At 42.7% G+C, this 19704-nt stretch overlaps 1 protein-coding gene across 1 annotated transcript in view; it reads left to right on the forward strand.

Annotated features, from left to right (window-relative positions):
* The window catches only part of LOC122790514 (ER membrane protein complex subunit 4-like), a 147601-nt gene that overhangs the window by 104095 nt on the left and 23802 nt on the right, over positions 1-19704 (forward strand). The gene's annotated exons all lie outside the window — the stretch shown is intronic.

The following is a 19704-nucleotide window of genomic DNA, read 5'->3' on the forward strand; positions in this document are numbered from 1 at the left end:
CAGGATTTGGTACACAATTCACAACAGGTTAGTAATCATTTCTTAAAACGTGGCTATGATGCACTGGAGGCTTCATTTAAGATCAGTTATGACTGGGGCAGTTATTCGTAGGTATGCCTGGCTGAAGGAACAATCTTTGCCAGACCATGTTAAGGCTAAACTCCTGGATGCTCCAATGGAGAAACAAAATTTATTTGGCTCCTCTGCTCAGGCGATCTTAAAAAAGGTTGAAGAAAAGGCAAAATCTATGCAAACATTTAAAGATTTCCTGCAAGTACAACCACCGAGATTCAGCAGAAACTGGCCTACTAAGAATTGGTCCTTTCCAGACTCGGACAGAGCCCAGAGAGGCAGGAACAGGTGCCCTAGAGGCAGAGGTCAATCGAAGGGCTCCTACAGAGGCCGTCAGTGGCAGCCTGCCAACCAGAGGAGTAATGCAACAGCAACAACAACTACTACTACATCAGGACAGGCTCAATGACTTAACTCTGATTCCACCTACCAGGGATCAACTGGAAGCACCCTTGGGCGGAAAACTGGCTTTATTCTCAAAAAACTGGCATTATATTACAAAGGATACATGGACACTGCAAATAATAGACAAAGGATACAGGTTCCACTTCCATACTTTGCCAAAAAGAAACGGAATGCCAAACCTTCCACCAAATCAGAGGGCAGAGGCTTTAAGACAGATCAACAATTTACTTCAGATGAAAGCAATAGAACAGGTACCATATTCAGAACAAGGCCAAGGATTTTACTCCAGACTATTCCTTGTACCAAGAAAGAAAATCAATGGAGGCCTATTCTCGACCTGTCCGCACTGAACACTTATGTCATTGTGCCAAAATTCAAGATGCTGACCCTACAGCAACTTCTTCCCATGTTGGGCAAGGAGTCTTGGCTGGTGACTCTAGATCTCAAGGAGGCATACCTGCACGTCCCTATTCAACCAAGTTGCAGAAGACACCTCAGATTTCTTGCAGGATCAGAGCATTATCAATTCTCAGCATTGCCCTTTGGCTTATCTACTGCACCCAGAGTATTCACGAAATGCCTGGCATCAGTAATTGCACATTGCAGACTACAGGGAATTCAAATTTACCCATACCTGGACGACTGCCTAATACAAGTGGACAACAAGGGAAATCTGATAAAGGACTTGGCCTATGCCATACACCTGCTACAGGCCTTGGGATACACAGTCAACATCCAAAAGTCAAGACTAGTACCATCCCAAAGGATAACCTTTTTGGGTGCAGATCTGGACACAACCACCCAAATGGCATTTCTCACAGAAGAAAAACAAAAACAACTTCCAGATTACTTCATGATTCTGACAAGGCAAACTCAGCTTACTGCAAGGAAAATCCTGCAGGCCCTGGGTTACATGGCATCTTGCATAATTCTGATGCCGCATGCCAGGCTGCATATGAGGAAATTACAATGGTACCTAAGGAGTGTATGGTCTCAACACAGTCACAGCTTAGAGACCTTGATACCAATCATTCCATGCCTTCAAAAGGAATTTCTGTGGTGGGCTCAGGCCTGCCAGTCCAACAGAGGGTTGGCTTTCAACAAACCAAAAACAAGGCAGACCATCACTACGGACACCTCAGACCGAGGATGGGGAGCACACATGGAGGGCAAATGTATCCAAGGCCTATGGCCTCAAGGGCAGCTAAGCATGCACATAAACCAAAAGGAAATGCTGGCAGTGATGCATGCAATCGAGGCCTTCAAACCCTTCCTCCATCAAGGCCACCTGTTAATAAGGACAGACAACACCACGGTCATGTGGTACATAAACAAACAGGGAGGCACACACTCTTACCCTCTATGCCGGATGGCTATGAATCTATGGGAACTATGCCTGAATCTCAATATCCAACTACAGTCACAATTCGTGCCAGGGAAAGAGAATACACTGGCGGACAGCTTAAGCAGAACTACCATAGATGCACACGAATGGATGCTGCACCCAGACATCTTCCAACTCATAGCAACGACATGGGGAATGCCGGAGATAGATCTGTTCACCTCCCCACTCAACCATCAACTGAAGACATTATGCTCAAGGGCATACCACCCACAAGCTTGGAGGGTGGACTCTCTCTCTTTCAGCTGGAAAGCCCTAAAAGTATATGCCTTCCCACCTCTCCCATTGATGTACAAGGTTCTACTGAAGATCAGGGAGGAACAGCCAACAGTGATACTAATAGCTCCAGACTGGCCAAGGCAACACTGGTATCCATTATTGAGAAGCATGTCTCAGGCAAAATCATGGCCTCTCCCCATATGGCCTCTTCTTCTAACAGAACAATTTCAAGACCCTGCATCCCAACTTGAAAACATTGCAGCTAACTGCCTGGAAAATTCCTTAAAACCCAATCAAACTGTTTTATCTCAGAGGGTGAAGGACATTATCTTGGAGGCTCGCAGGCCTTCCACAAGGAAGACATACTCAGCTAAATGGAAGAGATTTCTCATTTGGAGCACATCAAAAGGCTCAGATGTCACAGTGGCAAACATAACACATATTCTAGAATACTTAGCAGAATTGTTCCACAATGGCTTGTCTTATTCTTCCATTAAGATTCATGCTTCAGCAATTTCAGCAGAATACAATGTGGAACCACCTATCTTCTCGCACCCTCTCCTCAGACAATTTCTGAGAGGGATCAAAAATATTAAACCTCCAAGAAGACCCCCTCTACCTGCTTGGGATCTCAACTTTGTGCTGGAGAAACTGACACTTCCTCCTTTTGAACCAGCAGCATCGGCGGATCTACAGTTTCTGTCTTGGAAAACTGCATTCCTTCTGGCAATCACTTCAGCAAGAAGAGTATCTGAGTTACAAGCATTAATGGCAGTGCAGCCATTTCTTATTTTTCATCAGGATAGAGTTTCACTAAGAACCAATCCTACTTTTATGCCAAAGGTGGTATCTAGGGTATCCTTGAACCAAGCTATTCACTTGCCTACGTTCTTCCCTAATCCACAGAATAGAGGGAAAAAACTTTTGCACACTCTGGATATACACAGACAACTGCGCTACTACTTGGACAGAACAAAAGCTAGCAGAAAAACTGACCAACTTTTTGTAGCATATGCTACTGGGGTGCAAGGAAAAGCAATTTCCAAACAGACAATTTCAAAATGGATAGGAAATTGCATTCGATTTTGCTACTCCTTTCATGGAAAGACAGTTCCTGAAAACATCAGGCCTCATTCCACAAGGGCCACGGCCACCACTACAGCCTTCCTGCGAGGGGTGGCTACCAAGGACATTTTAGAAGCTGCTACTTGGAGCTCCGTGCATACATTTGCCAAGCATTACAATCTACCTTTATACTCCAGATCCAGAGCAGGTTTTGCTACTGCAGTCCTGCAGGGGATCTTAACTAATCCATCCTTTTCTTAGTACCTCCTCCCCCAGATTGGCTATGGTATTCTACCCATATGTTATGACTGCAGATGCATCCTTGAAGGACATAGTACAGTTTTTTACCTACCATAAATGTAGATGTCCGATAGGTATGCATCTGCAGTCAGGTTTACCCTCTCTCCTACCCCTCTGTGGTATTCCTAGGGTACTTACCCTTCTTTTAGCTAGCTGGGGGAATCTATTATGGTGTATTTGTTTGTTTATACATGTATATAATTTTGCAAATGTTTGGAACTTTTCTGCATTTATCCAAATTTAGCCTTCCTAGAGGGCACCTGGCATCTGGGGCAAGAAAAACTGAGGAAAATGGCGTCGGCTGATGCTTTTATACCCCAGATGCTCTGACGTCGGGGAAAGTGCGACATCAGCCGAGGCCAGACCCAGACTTTGGAATCCGGCCAACTGAAGGGCTGCCTGAGGCAGGACAACCCATATGTTATGACTGCAGATACATACCTATCGGACATCTACATTTATGGTAGGTACAAAACTGTACTTTTTCATCCCCAAGACATTGAATAGTTGGCTTTCTTCCCAAGCTAATTATTTAGAAAACCAAAAACTTAAACTGTTTGGTTAAAGACACTATGGAAGGATCTTCCTGGCCCAAGGGTCAGCCATCTGCGAAGAAGATCAGAAAAGCTCTGTCAAGATTCTTCGGCTGTAATGCCTCCACTGGATGGCTCTCTTGAGGCTACTGAAAGCCTGGAGGATCATCCAGTTTCCTTGTCTGATTCCTGTGCCAGAACCACTTCAGAGGCCGGTATGGATCAAACTTCACACACGTCCATTGAGGCCTTATAGACAGCCACCTCAGATGTACAAGGGGAATCACGGCTGATGATTACCAAATGTCCTAGGGGTGTTCCTCCGATATTAGCAAGAGAAGAGATTCCAACTACAATACTAAAATGTCATCAGGAGTCTGAACCTCGTAAGGTGTTTAAGGCTGACGTCCCTCTCAAAAAGAAGCAGAAAAATAAGCAAATTTCTCCTGCTCCCAAAGATCCTCAAAATGAATGGCAAAACTTCACTGAAGGCCTGTTTAATGCCCTTATGGCTGTGAAGCCTCCTGGGGGGTTGGAATGGTGGGTTCTGTTCCTGCTTCTCCATGGTCTTCTAATCCTTTTAAGAGGCCTAGGGAGCATGATTCCTCTGAGGATGGTGCATGTTCTGATGGAAGAATTCATGAATTATTCTTCCCATATTTCTTCTCCCTTAGACTGTTCTTCCCCAGAATCATATCAGTCCTGTCTGTTCTTTTGAGGAGATTTCTTTTGGTGACACTACTTCCTGAGTGATGGAGTTTTTCAAATGGGACTGTGTTGAGGTGTCCAATGTTCATATGAGGTACTAAGAGCTTCTATAAGTGGAGTCTCCTAGCCCCTCTGCTGTTTCTCCTGTTCTTGCTGCCTTGCTGTATGCATTTTCCACTGATAGGTTTTGTAAAGTGACTGATTGATTGCAAGTTTATTTATAAGTGACCCTTGGCTGACCCTTCTGTGGTATCACTAGCCTCCGATGAACCCTCCAGATTGTTGCCTTCTACAAAATTACCTCCCTCTGCCAAGGGCAGCAGAGGCATGGAGAGGCTTGGTAAGAAAGTGCAGACTTCTGCTACTGTGGCCCTTGTAGAGCTGTGAACCATCAAACACACATGACCAGATATGTGTATGCTTCTCTCTCAGGCCTGTCACGCTATTTCAGAGCTTCCTGCTTCTGAGGGAAAATCCTCTGCTTTTCCCTTGCTAGGGATGTCTTCTCAAGTAGCTCGCCATTCTGTTAAATGCAGTTATGATGCAGCTGATGCTTCATTTAGGGTTGCTGCTTTTGGATCTGTTTTGAGGAGGTATTCCTAACTCGGACTTCAGCCTTTGTCTGATGATATTGAAGCTAAACTGATGGATGCTCCTCTGCATAATAAGCATTTCTTTGGTGATGCTGCAGAGTTGTTCAAGTCCCTGCAAGAAAAGGTTAAGACCTTACAGGATTTTAAGCATATTTTTGTTTCACCTATATCCAGATTTCAAAGGAATTACCCCAGCAAGCCTGCCTTTATCCATAGACATATTCTCCCTTTCCCAAAGGTAAAAAGGGTGGTAGAAGGGCTCTTCCTACTAAGGCTACCCCAACTGCTTCTACGCAGATGCCTCCTTTTTCTAACAAACCAGGTGCTGTTTGACTGTCTGTGCCGTGTTCTTCTCAGTCACATCATCTTTCCCTGTCCCTTCCTTTTTGGTTAAAGGTCACCCAAGACTCCTGGGTTCTTTCCATAATTTGCCAGGGTTATTACATAGTTTGGAAATCTCTTCCCTCCACGTTTTTTTGGGCATTTCTCAGCCTCCTCAGGAACTACTGCCTTTTTCCAGGGATGCTTCAGGGCGTGGTGGCTTAAGGAACCATTCAAGAAGTTCCAACTCCTCAGAGAGGGGAAGGGGTTTTACTACCGAATGCTGTTGGTCCCCAAGAAAGAAGGCACATGGAGACCTGGTCTGTATCTTTCTCCGCTAAACACCTTTTTGAAGGTCCCCTTCATTTTGGATGCTTTCTCTTCAAACCTTGTTTCCTCTTCTACCTCTTCAGGCTTTTCTAGTTTCCCTGGATGTCAAGGATGCTTATGTACACACCCCCATTCATCACCTTTTCAGGAAGTTTTTGCGTTTCTCTGCTTCCTGGCATTTTCAGTTCTCTGCTTTCCCCTTCGGCTTCTGTACTGCCCCAGTAGTCTTCAACAAATGCCTCGCTGCTGTGATTGCTTGCTGCAGGTTGAGAGGGAGACAGGTCTTTCCTTACTTGGATGACCTGCTCATTCAGGCCTCTTCGCCAGAGATTTTACTTTAGCATCTACACTTCTCTCCTGCAAAGTGTGACGTTTACTGGAAATTTCCAATTTCCTGATTCATTCTCGGGATCATGCTTTTCTGGACTGCAGGATCCAGGCTGTTCCAGTGCTGGCATCCCTGCCTCCTCCTAAGGCTTTAACTCTTATTGTTTTCTTTCAATCCCTTCTTCCTCTAGTTTGTTACAGCCAGGGAATTTCTGAGGACTCTGGGTTACATGGCTTCCACATTCCCATGCTTCCTCTGGCCAAGCTACATATGAGAGAGCTCCAGTGGTTTCTAAAGTCAGTTTGGCTTCAACATTCTCATCCTTTAGATTTTCTAGTCCCTCTTCCATGCCTCAAGCTGAACTTTAGTGGTGGGTCCATCCGTTGCCCTCAACCCAGGGCTTCCTTTTCAATCTCCAGTTGGCTCTCGGATGCTTCGGATGTGGGATGAGGGGCTTCCTTTGGTCCTCTGAAAATGCAGGGCCTTCTGTTTGACAAAAGAAAGACCACATCAGTGTCAAACAGATGAAAGCTCTTCTTTTGGTTCTCCAGGCTTTTATTCTCTTTTCCAGAGATGTGTTTCTGAGCATTGTCCTTCAGTGGGATGCTCCTCAATTAAATCCTATATGCCTCCCCTTTTCCAACAGAGTCCAATGACCTGTGGCCTGGAAGGTGGACGCCCTCTCTGTCTTGTAAGGGGATATTTCTTTATGCCTTCCCTCCCTTCCCGAAGGTCCCGTTCATAAGACAGGATGCTTCCAAAATCTTGACGGTAACTCCCTTTTGGCCCAGACCGCATTAGTTCCCTCTTTTGCATTTAGCCAGGGACAATAATCGCAAGCTACCTCACATGGTGGACCTATTCACACAAGACAAGTGTCTCATCCATCCCCACCTGTCTACTCTTCAACTGACATTGTGGGTGATAGGGTTTTGATCTTCTTCAGACACCTTTGGTTCCTGCAGTAGGCCAGGAAATCCACTACTAGAAAATGGAAGATATTTTCTGTTTGGTGACTCTCTCGTAATTTGGATCCCACTTATTGTGGATGTTCCTTTGGTTCTTTTACTTGTGTGAATTGCTCAATGGTGGTTTGGCATATTTTTGTGTTAAGGCCCACCTGTGAGCTATTTCTGCTCGTCTGTCTTCGACTCCCCCTTTGGCCTCTAAATTTGAGGCCAAACAGTTTCTTAAAGGCATTATTCATATTAAGCCTCCCACCTTCCTGGGATCTTAATTTTGAGTAGCAAAATTGACTCTGGCTCCTTTTGAGCCTGCTGCTTCAGCTTCCTTACAGCATTGTTCTTGGAAGACCATTCTTCTTTTGGCCCTTACTTCTGCCAGATGGATGTCTGAGCTGCAAGCCCTTATGCCTTGCTCCCTTTTTAGTTCAGTTTTTTGTAAGGACAGCATACCCTTCATACTAATCCTTCTTTTATGTCCAAGGTGGTTAATGAGTTGTCTCTTAATCAGTCTATTCATTTTCCCACTTTTTTTACCTTCTCTGCAATCTGCTAGTGAGAAGGTTTTGCACTCTTTGGATATGCATAGACAACTCTGATATTATTTGGAGAAGATTAAAACTTTTCATAAATCTGAACAGCTTTTTGTTTCTTTTCATCTTAGGTCTTTAGGTTAGGCTGTTTCTGAGCCAACCATTTCTTCTTGGATATCTGAAAGCCATTTCAACTTTGGAGTGACTACTACTGCATTGTGATTATTGTTTTAATATATTCCTATTACTTAGATGTTTGCTAATTTCTTGTAATTTGTTTTTATTTACTTGTAATGTTAAATGTTCTTGTAATATTTGTTGTTTTGGAGCTTTTCTCCCAGGGCCTTGGGGCACTGGCTCAGTCTGACTTCCCGGTAAACAAATGCAAAATAAATAAGTACATTTTTTTTTTGGCTATTCTTTTTGTGGGAAGAGCCTTCCTTCCTCTGTTAAGGCTCATTCTACTGGGGCTGTGGCTTTTTCTAGTGCTTTTTTCAAGGGTTTAGATATTAACACTATTCCTGAGTTGCCTGGAATTCTGTGCATACTTTTACCAAGCACTGTAAATTGGAAGCGATAGCCAGGGCTAGAGCTGGTTTTGCCCAGGCCATTCTTAATGGATTCCTAGAGGGCTTTGCTGACCCTTCATCCTCCCAGTGTTCTTCCTGAGCTGTTGTACTCTCCTTATTGTAAAGAATAACGCAACAGTGATTTGGAAGGACATAATACAGTTGTGTAAAATCTTAACATAACAGTAGATGTCCTTCTCTTCACTGTTGCAGTATTTGCTCTGTTCCCCCTCCCCTAGTCCTTTTTCTTTCTGGATGTGCCTGTTATCTAATAATAAACTTAGGCTACCATTCCTACTGGCACTTTTTATTTCTAAGGATGGTGCATCTGGATGTTGCCTTTATGCCCCACTGTGTGCGGAGAGATTGCGTGATGGACAGCGTAAAAGCAGCTTCACAGCACTGAGCTAAAAAACAAGTTTTAATGTAAATGTCAAAGCTTTTGGACAAAGTCCTTCATCAGTGTTAAAAATGTTTCAAAAATACATACAATTTGTCATTCAAAATACATCACATGATACAACCCATCCTATCAGAACATAACTAGTTAATCATTCACTAATTAAAACGTTCTCCTTATATAAAATTCCTAAGAAATACATTTAACACACATATTTTGTAGCCTGTGTGTGTATGTGTGTGTGTGTGTATATATATATATATATATATATATATATAATATATGTGTGTGTATATATATATATATCTATATATATATAATATATGTGTGTGTGTGTGTATATATATATATATATATATATATATATATATATATATATATATATATATATATATATATATATAAAAGCCATATATATTAAAAACGTAAAAAATTTATATATAATTCTATAGTAACCGTAATTAGGACCTTATGCATTGTTGTTTGTTTCAAAATCGGACGTGAGACCTGCTTATTTATTCCTGGTGGGAAATCTGCTTGGAGACAGATAATCCAATCATATTCCCTGGTTTCAAGTTTATTGTTCACATCACCCTTCCTCAAACTCGGTTCTAAGACCTCTGTAACCCTAAATAGAAAACTATGTGTAGGACCACTGTCATTTATATGCTTGGCTAGAGCATTCGTCAGTACACCTCTCCGGATGTCCGATTTATGTTCTGTGATTCTGTTCTTAAGCTTCCTTGTTGATTTTCCCACATACAATCATGGACAAATTTGCAAGTAGGTAAATAAACTACCAAAGATGTGTTGCACATAACTGCACATTTAAAATATAACATTTTCATAGTCGTGGGATTGATGAAAGTATTCGATGAGCAAATATCAGAACAACACGAACAATTAAAGCATGAAAATGTACCCTTCCTACGAAAAACCAGATGTTACGTTCTTATTCTGGGCAAAATCCTTGTAGCATAAACGTTGCTTACGATTGCTACAATTTTTATATGTAAAAAGAGGTTTCTCCGGAACAAGATGGTTTAAACCAGGTAGGGCCCTTAACATACCCCAATTTCTCTTTACAATATCTTCAATTGACCTACTGCTACTACTATAAGTCCTAGTATACCTTAGATGTCCATTAGCTGAAAAATAGGGATTAATTTCATTCCATCTCTGTGCCATTATTTCATCCCTACAGAATGTGTGTAAATGTATTTCTTAGGAATTTTGTATAAGGAGAACTTTTTAATTAGTGAATGATTAGTTATGTTCTGATAGGATGGGTTGTGTCGTGATGTATTTTGAATGACATAAATTGTATGTATTTTTTTAAACATTTTTAACACTGATGAAGGATGATATTTGTATTAAAACTTTAGCTCAGTGCTGTGAAGCTGCTTTTCCTCTTGACTTTTGTTGGTTTGCAAGTTTCACTTCATCACAGTTGTTTGCTTCTGTCGTGATGTACAACATACCCATTACAAGCTAAAGGCTTTTGTATAATGGCTGATTGCCTAGCTGCCCTTGCAAGGGGTAACATTTGTAAAGACGACTGTAATAGTGAAGCGAAGGACGGCTACGGTTATGTAAGCTTTTGCACAACTGCACTTTGTCAGCTCTTGTGGTGAACCCACCCGATCTCGTTCTCCACACTTGAGAGAAGTTCCTTTTTTGTGCCTAAAATACTGTCAGCGTTTAAGCCAAACTATCCATCTCTGTCTTTTCTTTCCTGAACCCAGAAATGAGGGAAGAGGGGATACTCCATACTTTGGATGTCCACAGAAACTCTAATACCATCTTGACAAATAAAATCTTTTGTATCTTTGCATCAGTTTTTTTATTTTTTTAAGAAGATAAGGAACAACCTGTGTCTAAACTGACTATTTCCAAATGGTTGTGTGAAGCTATTACCTTTTGTTCTCACCACAGCAGAACTACTTCAGGCAAATGAAGGCTCACTCTAGCAGGCCTTGGTTTCATCTGTGGCTTTTTGGAGAGTGTTGGATTGTAAAAGTGTTATAAAAGCAGCAACGTGTTACTCTCTACATACTTTTATAAAGCAATACACACTTGAATGTTCATGTTTCACTGTTGCAGTCATTACATTTGGGTTATCTGCTTGCAGGTAGCCCTCAGTCAGCCTGATTTAACAAAGTCTTGGGTCCTGCATCGGTTGCTGTCCTTTCTTCCATGACGTCAGGTCATCAGTGGTGTAAAGCATGCAGCCGACGCCATTACATCAGTCTTACTTGCCATGCGGTGCCCAAAGCAGAAGCAGTTTGCAAGTGCCAATTGGCCGACTCCTGAAATTTTTATTTTCGAGTTTCAGAACCGAAGTCTTCAACTAATGCGCGAAGTACCCCGTTGGGGAAACTTTTTCTTGCTCCTTACCGATGTCAGTAAAAGTTAACAATTGCATTACTTGTGGGAAGCAAATACCTCATAAAGATTTTCATTCGTACTGTATTCCTTGCCTAGGCCCTGACCACGAACGTACCTTGCTGTTGGTTCATAGGTTCATACTAGGCTATCTGCTCTAGGGCATTTATAAGCCTAGCCAGAGTGTGTATGGCTTTCGCCACCCATTTTAAATTAATTTTGCTATGCCCTTTTTCGAGGTTAGTATACTGTACCTCTGTCTAACAGTGACACAGAAGTGATACCCGGGGTATACCTACGATCTCCCATCCACTCATCAAGATTCCTCTTTAAGAGAGTCAATGAGGGACTCTGCCTAACCTGGACTGGGATTTTATTCCAGAGTGAAGGGAGCCTCTGGGTTATGAATCTGTCCCTCCAGCATGTCCTATTTATTTCAGTGCTGAGGTTCAAGTCCCTCGAGCGCCTAGCTTGATGGGATTTGGATTTTCTGAGGTGCAGCATGTCCATTAATTCCGGGTTGGACATGGCTTTATATGTCAGGCACAGATCGCCTCTGAGCAGGTGGTATGCCACTGAGTAGAGCTGGAGTTTCTTTAACCGGGCAGCATACGGCATCTGTTTGAGCCCCTTGATCCTCTTGGTGAGGTACTTTTGGGGTCTTTCCAGTTGCTGCAGGTGTCTGGTAAGGTACATCCCAAAAGGGGCATTGTACTCATTTATGGGCCTGATGAGGGATGAGTAAAGAGTCACGATGACCTCCCCTGATCTAGATGTGAATCCCTTCTTGATTAGGTGGGCTATATAAAATGTTTTTCTAACCACTTTGGCCATGTGGTTGGCAAATGAGAGATTGCTATCAACTTGGGTCCCCAGGTCCCTAATTACATGGATTACCACCTATGTGGTAATTTGTGGGCACTTTGTTTTTGCCAAAGGGGATGACTGTACACTTTTTGGCGTTTAGCTTGAGGCCATGGCTCTGGCACCAGTTGTCTGTTTCTATGAGGCCCTTTTGGAGGATGCTTGTGTCGGCTGGAGAGTCTATTATGGCGCCCAGTTTGCAGTCATCTGCGAACTTGGTCAGCCACAGTCCTTCCATGTTGGCCTGTACCTCCGAGAAATATATACCGAACAAGAGAGGTCCCAGGACTGAGCCTTGTGGGATGCCACTTGTAACTGGTTTGGAGTCTGACATGGCTCCAGCTATTCTAACCATGTGGGTTCTGTCCTTGAGCCAGTTTGCAACCCATCTAGTGACATAGGGGTTTATATTTAAGCTGGTGAGCTTATCTATAATGTCCGAGTGGGGTATTGTATCGAAGGCTTTTGCGAGGTCCAGGTAGGCTGTGTGGACCACCTTCCCCTTATCAATGGCCTTGGTGACTGTTTCAAAGAAATCAACCAGGTTTAAGAGGCAGGATCTGCCCTTAAAGCCGAACTGGGTAGGATCCAGTGTCTGTAGGTCCCCAATATCTTTATTTATAAGGTCCATGGTGATCCTTTCCATAGCTTTGCAGACCAAGCTAGTGAGACTTATGGGGCAATAGTTTCCAGGATCCATTGAGGCACCACCTTTGTGGAGAGGGACCACTGTTACTGTACGCCACTCTTTGGGTACATATCCTGTAGTAATGCTGAGATTGAACAGTAGTTTTAGGTTTGGGTTTAGCTCTTCTTGGAGTTCATGTAGGACGCAGCCCGGGACATTGTCTGGTCCCATTGATGCTGTGTTTCTTGCTTTGGAGATGGCAGCTCTTACCTGAGCATCTGAGATGTCAGGAGGGCAGCACTCTGCTGGAATAGATATTAGCCCTTTTGGTGGGGAGGGGGGGGAGAAGGTTGCGCTGAACCTGTCAGCTAGGATGTTGGCAATGTCTGTGGGTTTGGTGTATTTTTTGTCATTTTGGACTAATTCTGACCATGTCTGGCAATTCCCACCCAGGTTCCTAACATAACTAAAGAAAGCCTTGTGATTATCCTTAGTGTCCTGTGCAGTTTTTCTCTCGAAGCTGGCCTTAGACGATTTTATGAGTGCCCGTAGTTTTTTGCTAATACTGATCAGAGATGCCTTCCCTTTTTGGGATTTTGCTCTCTCATGTAGTAGCTTCCTCCTTCTATTGTATAGTTTGTTTATGGCTGGGGTCCACCAGACAGGACGCCTGCCTTTGGAGGATTGGGTCTTGGTTTTATTTGGGATTGCATGATCCATGCATTCCTGAAGGTGTTCATAGAATGCGTTTATAAAGGATTTTGCGGTCTGGGCAGTATTATCCACAGGCCCGGGGGCTTTGAAGGATTCCACCTCGGTTTTGAGGAGTGTGAAATTTGCTTTAGAGAAGTTTTTCACTGTGGTTTTCTGGGCATGGGGTGGGGTCGGGATGTGAATATCCAGTGCGATTAGTTTATGGTCTCATCTTACCAGTGAGGGATACACTTCTGGTCTGGAGCATAGAGTCCCCATGTTGGTGATGATCAGGTCCAGTGTGTTTTCCCCTCTTGTGGGAGTGGTAACAAGTTGTTCCATGGCATTTGAGTTTATAAATTCTAGGAACCTTTGGGCTAGGGTGTTGGAGCTAGAGTAATGCTCCCAGTCTATGGTTCGGTAGTTGAAGTCACCCAATATAATGGTGTTTGGAGAGACCTTCATATTTTCCAGTGTTCTCAGGAAGGCCGAGTGGGGTTCCTGGGTTTGGGAGGGTGGTCTGTAGCAGAGTATAAACTGGAAGGCAGTTTTACCCACTGTTAGTTGCACATGGATAGTCTCTGATGCTTTGTGCTGTGCCACCAACCTGGAGGTGTGGGTATCTTTGACGAATATTGATACTCCCCCTCCTTTTGTGGTTCGGTCCAAGTTTTGGGGCCGAAAAGCATGGTATGAGGTATACCCTGGTAGTGCTGGGGTGCTCTCGAGAGCCTTGAACCAGGTTTCTGTTACTGCACAGATATCGATGTTCTCCATGCTAAGGAGAGTTTCGAGTGCGTGCATCTTGAGGTTTAGACTTCTGGCGTTGAGTAGCATTACTCTTAGTTTCTTATCCCTTGTGATACTTATGGAGGTGGGCTTGTCTTTTGAGCCTTGCCTAAAAAAGGCACTATGGGGGTAGCAAGAGCCTTTACCAATATCCAAAAGCCCAGGGGTGACTGGTGCAAGCCGTCCCTAGCGAAGCATCATGGCTTGTCGAGCATGTCATCCCAGGCTGACAGGCATTGGATCCCCATTGAATGACACCAATACTTAAGCCAATTGTTGAAATTGATAATCTTGTCTTCATACTGTGGCATCATTCTTGGTGAGGGTAAGATGCTACTCAAAGTCAGGGTCATACCAGCCTGGGCTACATGCTCAGAGAGCTCCTCTGTCTCTTTTCATGTAGTCCAGGGAGGTACGTCTCAGGTCATTCACACCAGCATGGATAATGACTGAGTCATATTTGTACTTGCCTTGGAGTGACCTGAGTGCTTGTGTTATGTGGTGGATCCTAGCGCCCGACAGGTAGCTCACCGTGACCTTCTCCTTGTTCAGCCTGGTGAGTGGGGCGTCAGTGTGCCTGATGAGAGTCACCTATTACAAGTGTATCAGGTGTGTTGTTTAGCCTGAAGGGCTGTGACTGTTCGGCACACTGGCTTTGTGAGCTATGTGTTGCACGTGTTTTGTTTTTGGGTAGTGGTTGCTTGGGTGTCTGCTTTGGAGGTCTCTGCTGCTTAGGCAGATTTTTATTTAGAGCCTCCAAGTATGTTTTTGTGTGTTTATGTGTTTGGTTTGCTGTCGTGGTAGGTCTATGTGAGACTGGAATTTTAGTGAGTGTGGTTTCCTTCTCCTCCTGACTGGTTACGCCAGTACTGAGTTGAGAGAGCTTAGCCTCCAGTTTGGCTATATGGTTGCATCTCTCACATGTGTTGGAATTTGTTGAGAGGAGGAGAGGGTTGTCTGTGTACATGAGGCAGTTGTAACATTGCCTCAAGATTCCCAGATTCACCAGCTGGACTGGAGAAGAGATTAACAACTGACCTTTGGACATGCTAGAATAGTATGCACTATTCTTAGACCTCTCAAAAGCATTCGATATGGTCAACCATCAACTTCTCCTCCACACTTTAGAATCCCTGTCACTTGACTCACTGGCACTACAGTGGTTTGATTCATACCTGACAAATCGAAAACAAGCAGTCCTTTGGGACAGCCATCTATCCTCTCAACTCCCAGTTAACATAGGCGTCCCACAAGGGTCCATCTTAGGTCCCCTACTTTTCTCTATATTCATAAATAACCTACCCACTTCCCTCCCTACATCCACCTGTATACAGTATGCTGATGATTCTACTCTCATCTGCTCTGCTTCATCCCCAGTAGAACTTCACTCCTCTACTCAATTGGTTTTCACAGCAGCAGAAAAATGGTTTCAACATATCTGTCTCCTCCTAAATCCCAAAAAAACCAAACTTCTACTCTTCACCCCAACCCTTAAATCCACTCCAATCACTTTTTCCATCATGTCCTGCAATGGCACATTCATCAAGCCTGACCATTCTACAAAACTGCTAGGTGTCACCATAGACAATCAGCTAAACTTTGACTTACACGTTGATTTAACTATCAAGACAGTAAATAAAAAGATAGGAGCCCTTTACAGACTTAAGCCCTTTCTGACTACAACATCCCGAGTATCTCTTGCCCAAACTCACCTCATCTCCACACTTCTGTATGCCTCTCCCTCCTTTATCAACCTTTCTAAAGCTAACCTTCAGAAACTTAACTTAGCCTACCACAGCATTGCCAGATTTGCAACTGGCTCTCCTTTCCGCATACTCATCACTGTCTTAACTTAAAGAAACTCAACTGGCTTGAACTTCCTAACCTAATACTCCTGCAGCAATTTATCATCACTTTTAAAATTCTAAATTACCCTTCCAACACACCCATACTGAAAAACCTTATCACACCTTATAAAAATCTTACCTCACTTCGATCAGCCAACAAGCTCCTAGTAACTACTATCAAATCTCATAATAAAGCAGGTGACTCCTTATTTGCAAACGCTATCGGATCATATTGGAATAAACTTCCCACTGAACTTACCTCCTAGCCTCATGTCACCTTTTCAAAAAACAGATTAGAATTCATTTGCAAAATCACTGGCTATGCCCATGCTTGAATCCTGACTGATAACCGTTACACTACCTGCTCTCATACTCAACTCTGGATTTTAAATTGTATCTTGCTTTTTGTAATGTTTGTATCTTTTCTGCTCTAGTGATTTTTTGAAAAATATAAAGTTTCTAGTATAATACAGGAGCTTTCCTCCAAGCCCTCTGCAAAAAATATACATGTATTGAGCCACTCAAGCCTAGTAATACTGTATAATCGATTTTACTTTGTTTTTCTTATGTCATCTTTGATTGATTATTGTTTTATTTATATTTTATTAGTAGTATCTTTTTAATGTGTAAAGTTATAGCATGATAGTGGAGCTTTTCTCCTCGGGCCTCTGCTGAAAATGGACATGTATCCAGCCAGACTAGCCCGGTTAACAAATGTAAAATAAATAAAATAAATAAAATAAATAAATAAATAATAATGGGAATTTCTTTATAATTGAAAAAAATGGCCAATGTGGAGCAAGGTACTCCAGGGGGAGTTTGAGAGGGTGTAGTGCTTTTAATTTTTAGTGCTGACTTATATAATTGCTTTAGTGAGCAAGTGCCAGGTAACTTAAATGCAAAAATGACAAACAGTAATTTTCTTTCAAGTGAAACAAGGAAATAAGTACAGTAAGCAATGCAGATATCACTAGGGATCCACAGAAGCGCTGAAAAGCCGCGGTTTAGGTGGAATTAGCTTTTCAGGGAAATAACAAGCAAACAAACAACAAGCATACAAACAAAGCTAGATTCAGCAGGCCTGGATCTAGTCTGTGCTACAGCAAACAAGGTGTACCAGTTACAGTAAGAAATAGTTAAAATATGCAAGCACTACAAGCCTTTAACCAGAAATTCCCAGCTCAGAAGGGCAGAGTCCAGCCTCTTCTCCCAGAAGAGTGCAGACCATGAGCCTTCTTAATGTAAAATAACTGGCCTGAAGCCCAGGTGTTTAAATCAGAACTAATACACTTTTAGAATAACAGACACTGAGCCCTCAATCAGCAGTTCCCAACTTAGAAGGATGTAAGCTACCTGTTCTGCCACTACAGTGCAGACCACAAACCTTCCTAATGTAAAACAACTGGTCTAAAGCCCAAGTGCTTAAACTAAAAGGCTTAGAATAAGTTACACCAAGCAGTGGTAAATACAATTGAGTACTTTTAAGATGACGCAAAAGCAAAATAAAGTAAGAAAAAACACAAATACAGTAAAAGCAGATATATATTTTTTTTTAGTGGAAAGAGAGAAAGGAAAGTGAGAAAGGAGTAGCCGAAACTAAGCTGATTGGCCTTCTCAAATGTTCTCCCTGTACTGGGTAGAATGAGGTAATGACACTAGACTGGGAGGAGGGTCCCAGATCAAATTTACACTAGGGGCAGGCAACTGCAAAGCCACCAACTATAAAAACACTATACCAGCAGGGAGGGAGGGTAAGAAATAAACTGCAAAAATGTATCTCACAGCTGAAAAGCAGCAGTGAGCCTTTAAATGAAAGTTTTAAACAGCTAAAAGAGCCTCTAGAAAAAAAGTTTACTGTAACCAGTTATCAGAAACAAACAACCCAACAGATGCTTAATAAAAGTGGACAATTTCCAGTTAATACCTCACACACAGTGAAACTAGCTAGAAAAAATACACAGTACACAAAGTGCTATAAACAACAAAGAAATAAAGAACAAAATAAACAAAAAACAGGATACTTTAATGTTGTATATTATAGCTCCGAGTTTCCTCAGTGTCCTTCCTTTGATCAATTCACTGTGAAATGGCAGAGCATTCACAACTGAACTTCTTCGGTAACAGAAAGTTGAAACCTGAGACAGCTTTTAAAAAAGAAATCTCAAAAGAACCAATGAGGTGCTTAGTCAATGCTGTAGTCCAGGTGACCTCAGTCAGCCAATGACCTCAAACAATTCTCTCTCTCAGGAATGCCTGATGGCTTTGGCCAAACCAATGTCCCTGAATATGTGCTCAGACACACAGCCTCCACAAACACTAGGCCCCCAAATACAAGCCTGAATATGGAAATGCTACAAATATCCCCACTACTTAGAACAAACTGCAGAAATGTTTCACAGCTGAAAAGCAGCAGTGAGCCTTTAAATGAAAGTTTTAAACAGCTAAAGGAGCCTCTAGAAAAAAAGAGTTTACTGTAACCAGTTATCAGAAACAAACAACCCAACAGATGCTTAGTAAAAGTGGACAATTTCCAGTTAATACCTCACTCACAGTGAAACTAGCTAGAAAAATACACAGTACACAAAGTGCTATAAATAAAAGAAATAAAGAACAAAATAAACAAAAAACAGGATACTTAATGTTATATATTATAGCTCCGAGTTTCCTCAGTGTCCTTCCTTCGATCAGTTCACTTATTTAATCAGCTCACTATCCATTGTCGGTACATTTTCGCCTCTGAATATTTTGGTTCTTGGTTTAATTATCCAGAAATGCTGTCCATTAGCCATCCGGCTACCGGGTTTCCAAAAAATGCAAAGATAAAGACAGAAACAGGCCACTGAGCGCCAGTACTCAGGCGCTTTCGCAGCCCCTGATACCCGCTACTTCTGATTCGCAAGCTTCTACTGAGACCCATTTGGAGTCTGGTATGCCGTGAGATGCTTCAACTATGGAACCCGCGGATGTCTCTACCTTGGATGGGTCCGGAGCCGCTGTGCAGGCACCGGCTTCTGAAGGTGCATTCAGGCCTACGGACTTGCATATTAAACCGACACCTCCTTCTTCTCTTAGGCCTAAATCTCGAACCATGCCTAAAAAAACGACGCCCAGGCCACATGCTCAGGCCTCTATGCCCAAAAAACAAATGATAAGAATGGCTGAAGATCTAATAACTCTAATCAGGGGTAGCCAACCCCCACTTTCTAAGAGGCCTAGGACTGAGTGGTTTATGAATCTTCTGACCAGTATTCTGTTTTTCTAATTCTTCTGATGATCTGGATTTGCCCTTCTCTACTTATGAGGATTCTGATGCAGAGGACTCCATTCCCTCTGCTTCCCCTCTACAGGATTTTTCTTTTGAGGAAACCTTACATACTCTAAGGAGCATTTTCTCTGGGAAAGCCAAGGTTTTTCTGATTCAAAAAAGAGGCTTAGGGATTTCTTACTCCTACCTCAGCATAGACCTTTAGGTATTCCTCCTGTACTAGACATTGTTGATGATGCTTTTTCGGAATCTAATTTGGCCCCTGATCCCTTGCCTCCTGCTCCCAGAAAACCAGACAGATACTACAGGGTCCCTGAGTCACACAAGTTCCTTTTTAAAAATCCTATTACGGATCCAGAGACCATTTCACAGGGGCCCTAGGGCATTAAGGCTTCTACTGCTAAAATCCTACCCCTTCTGATAGAGACTCCAGGGCGCTGGATAGATGGGGTAAGAAGGTTTACACTTCTGCAACCTTGGACATTAGCACTTT

This window comes from Protopterus annectens, chromosome 16.part0 (genome assembly GCF_019279795.1).
Source record: "Protopterus annectens isolate FY-2018-M chromosome 16.part0, PAN1.0, whole genome shotgun sequence".
NCBI lineage: Eukaryota > Metazoa > Chordata > Ceratodontiformes > Protopteridae > Protopterus > Protopterus annectens.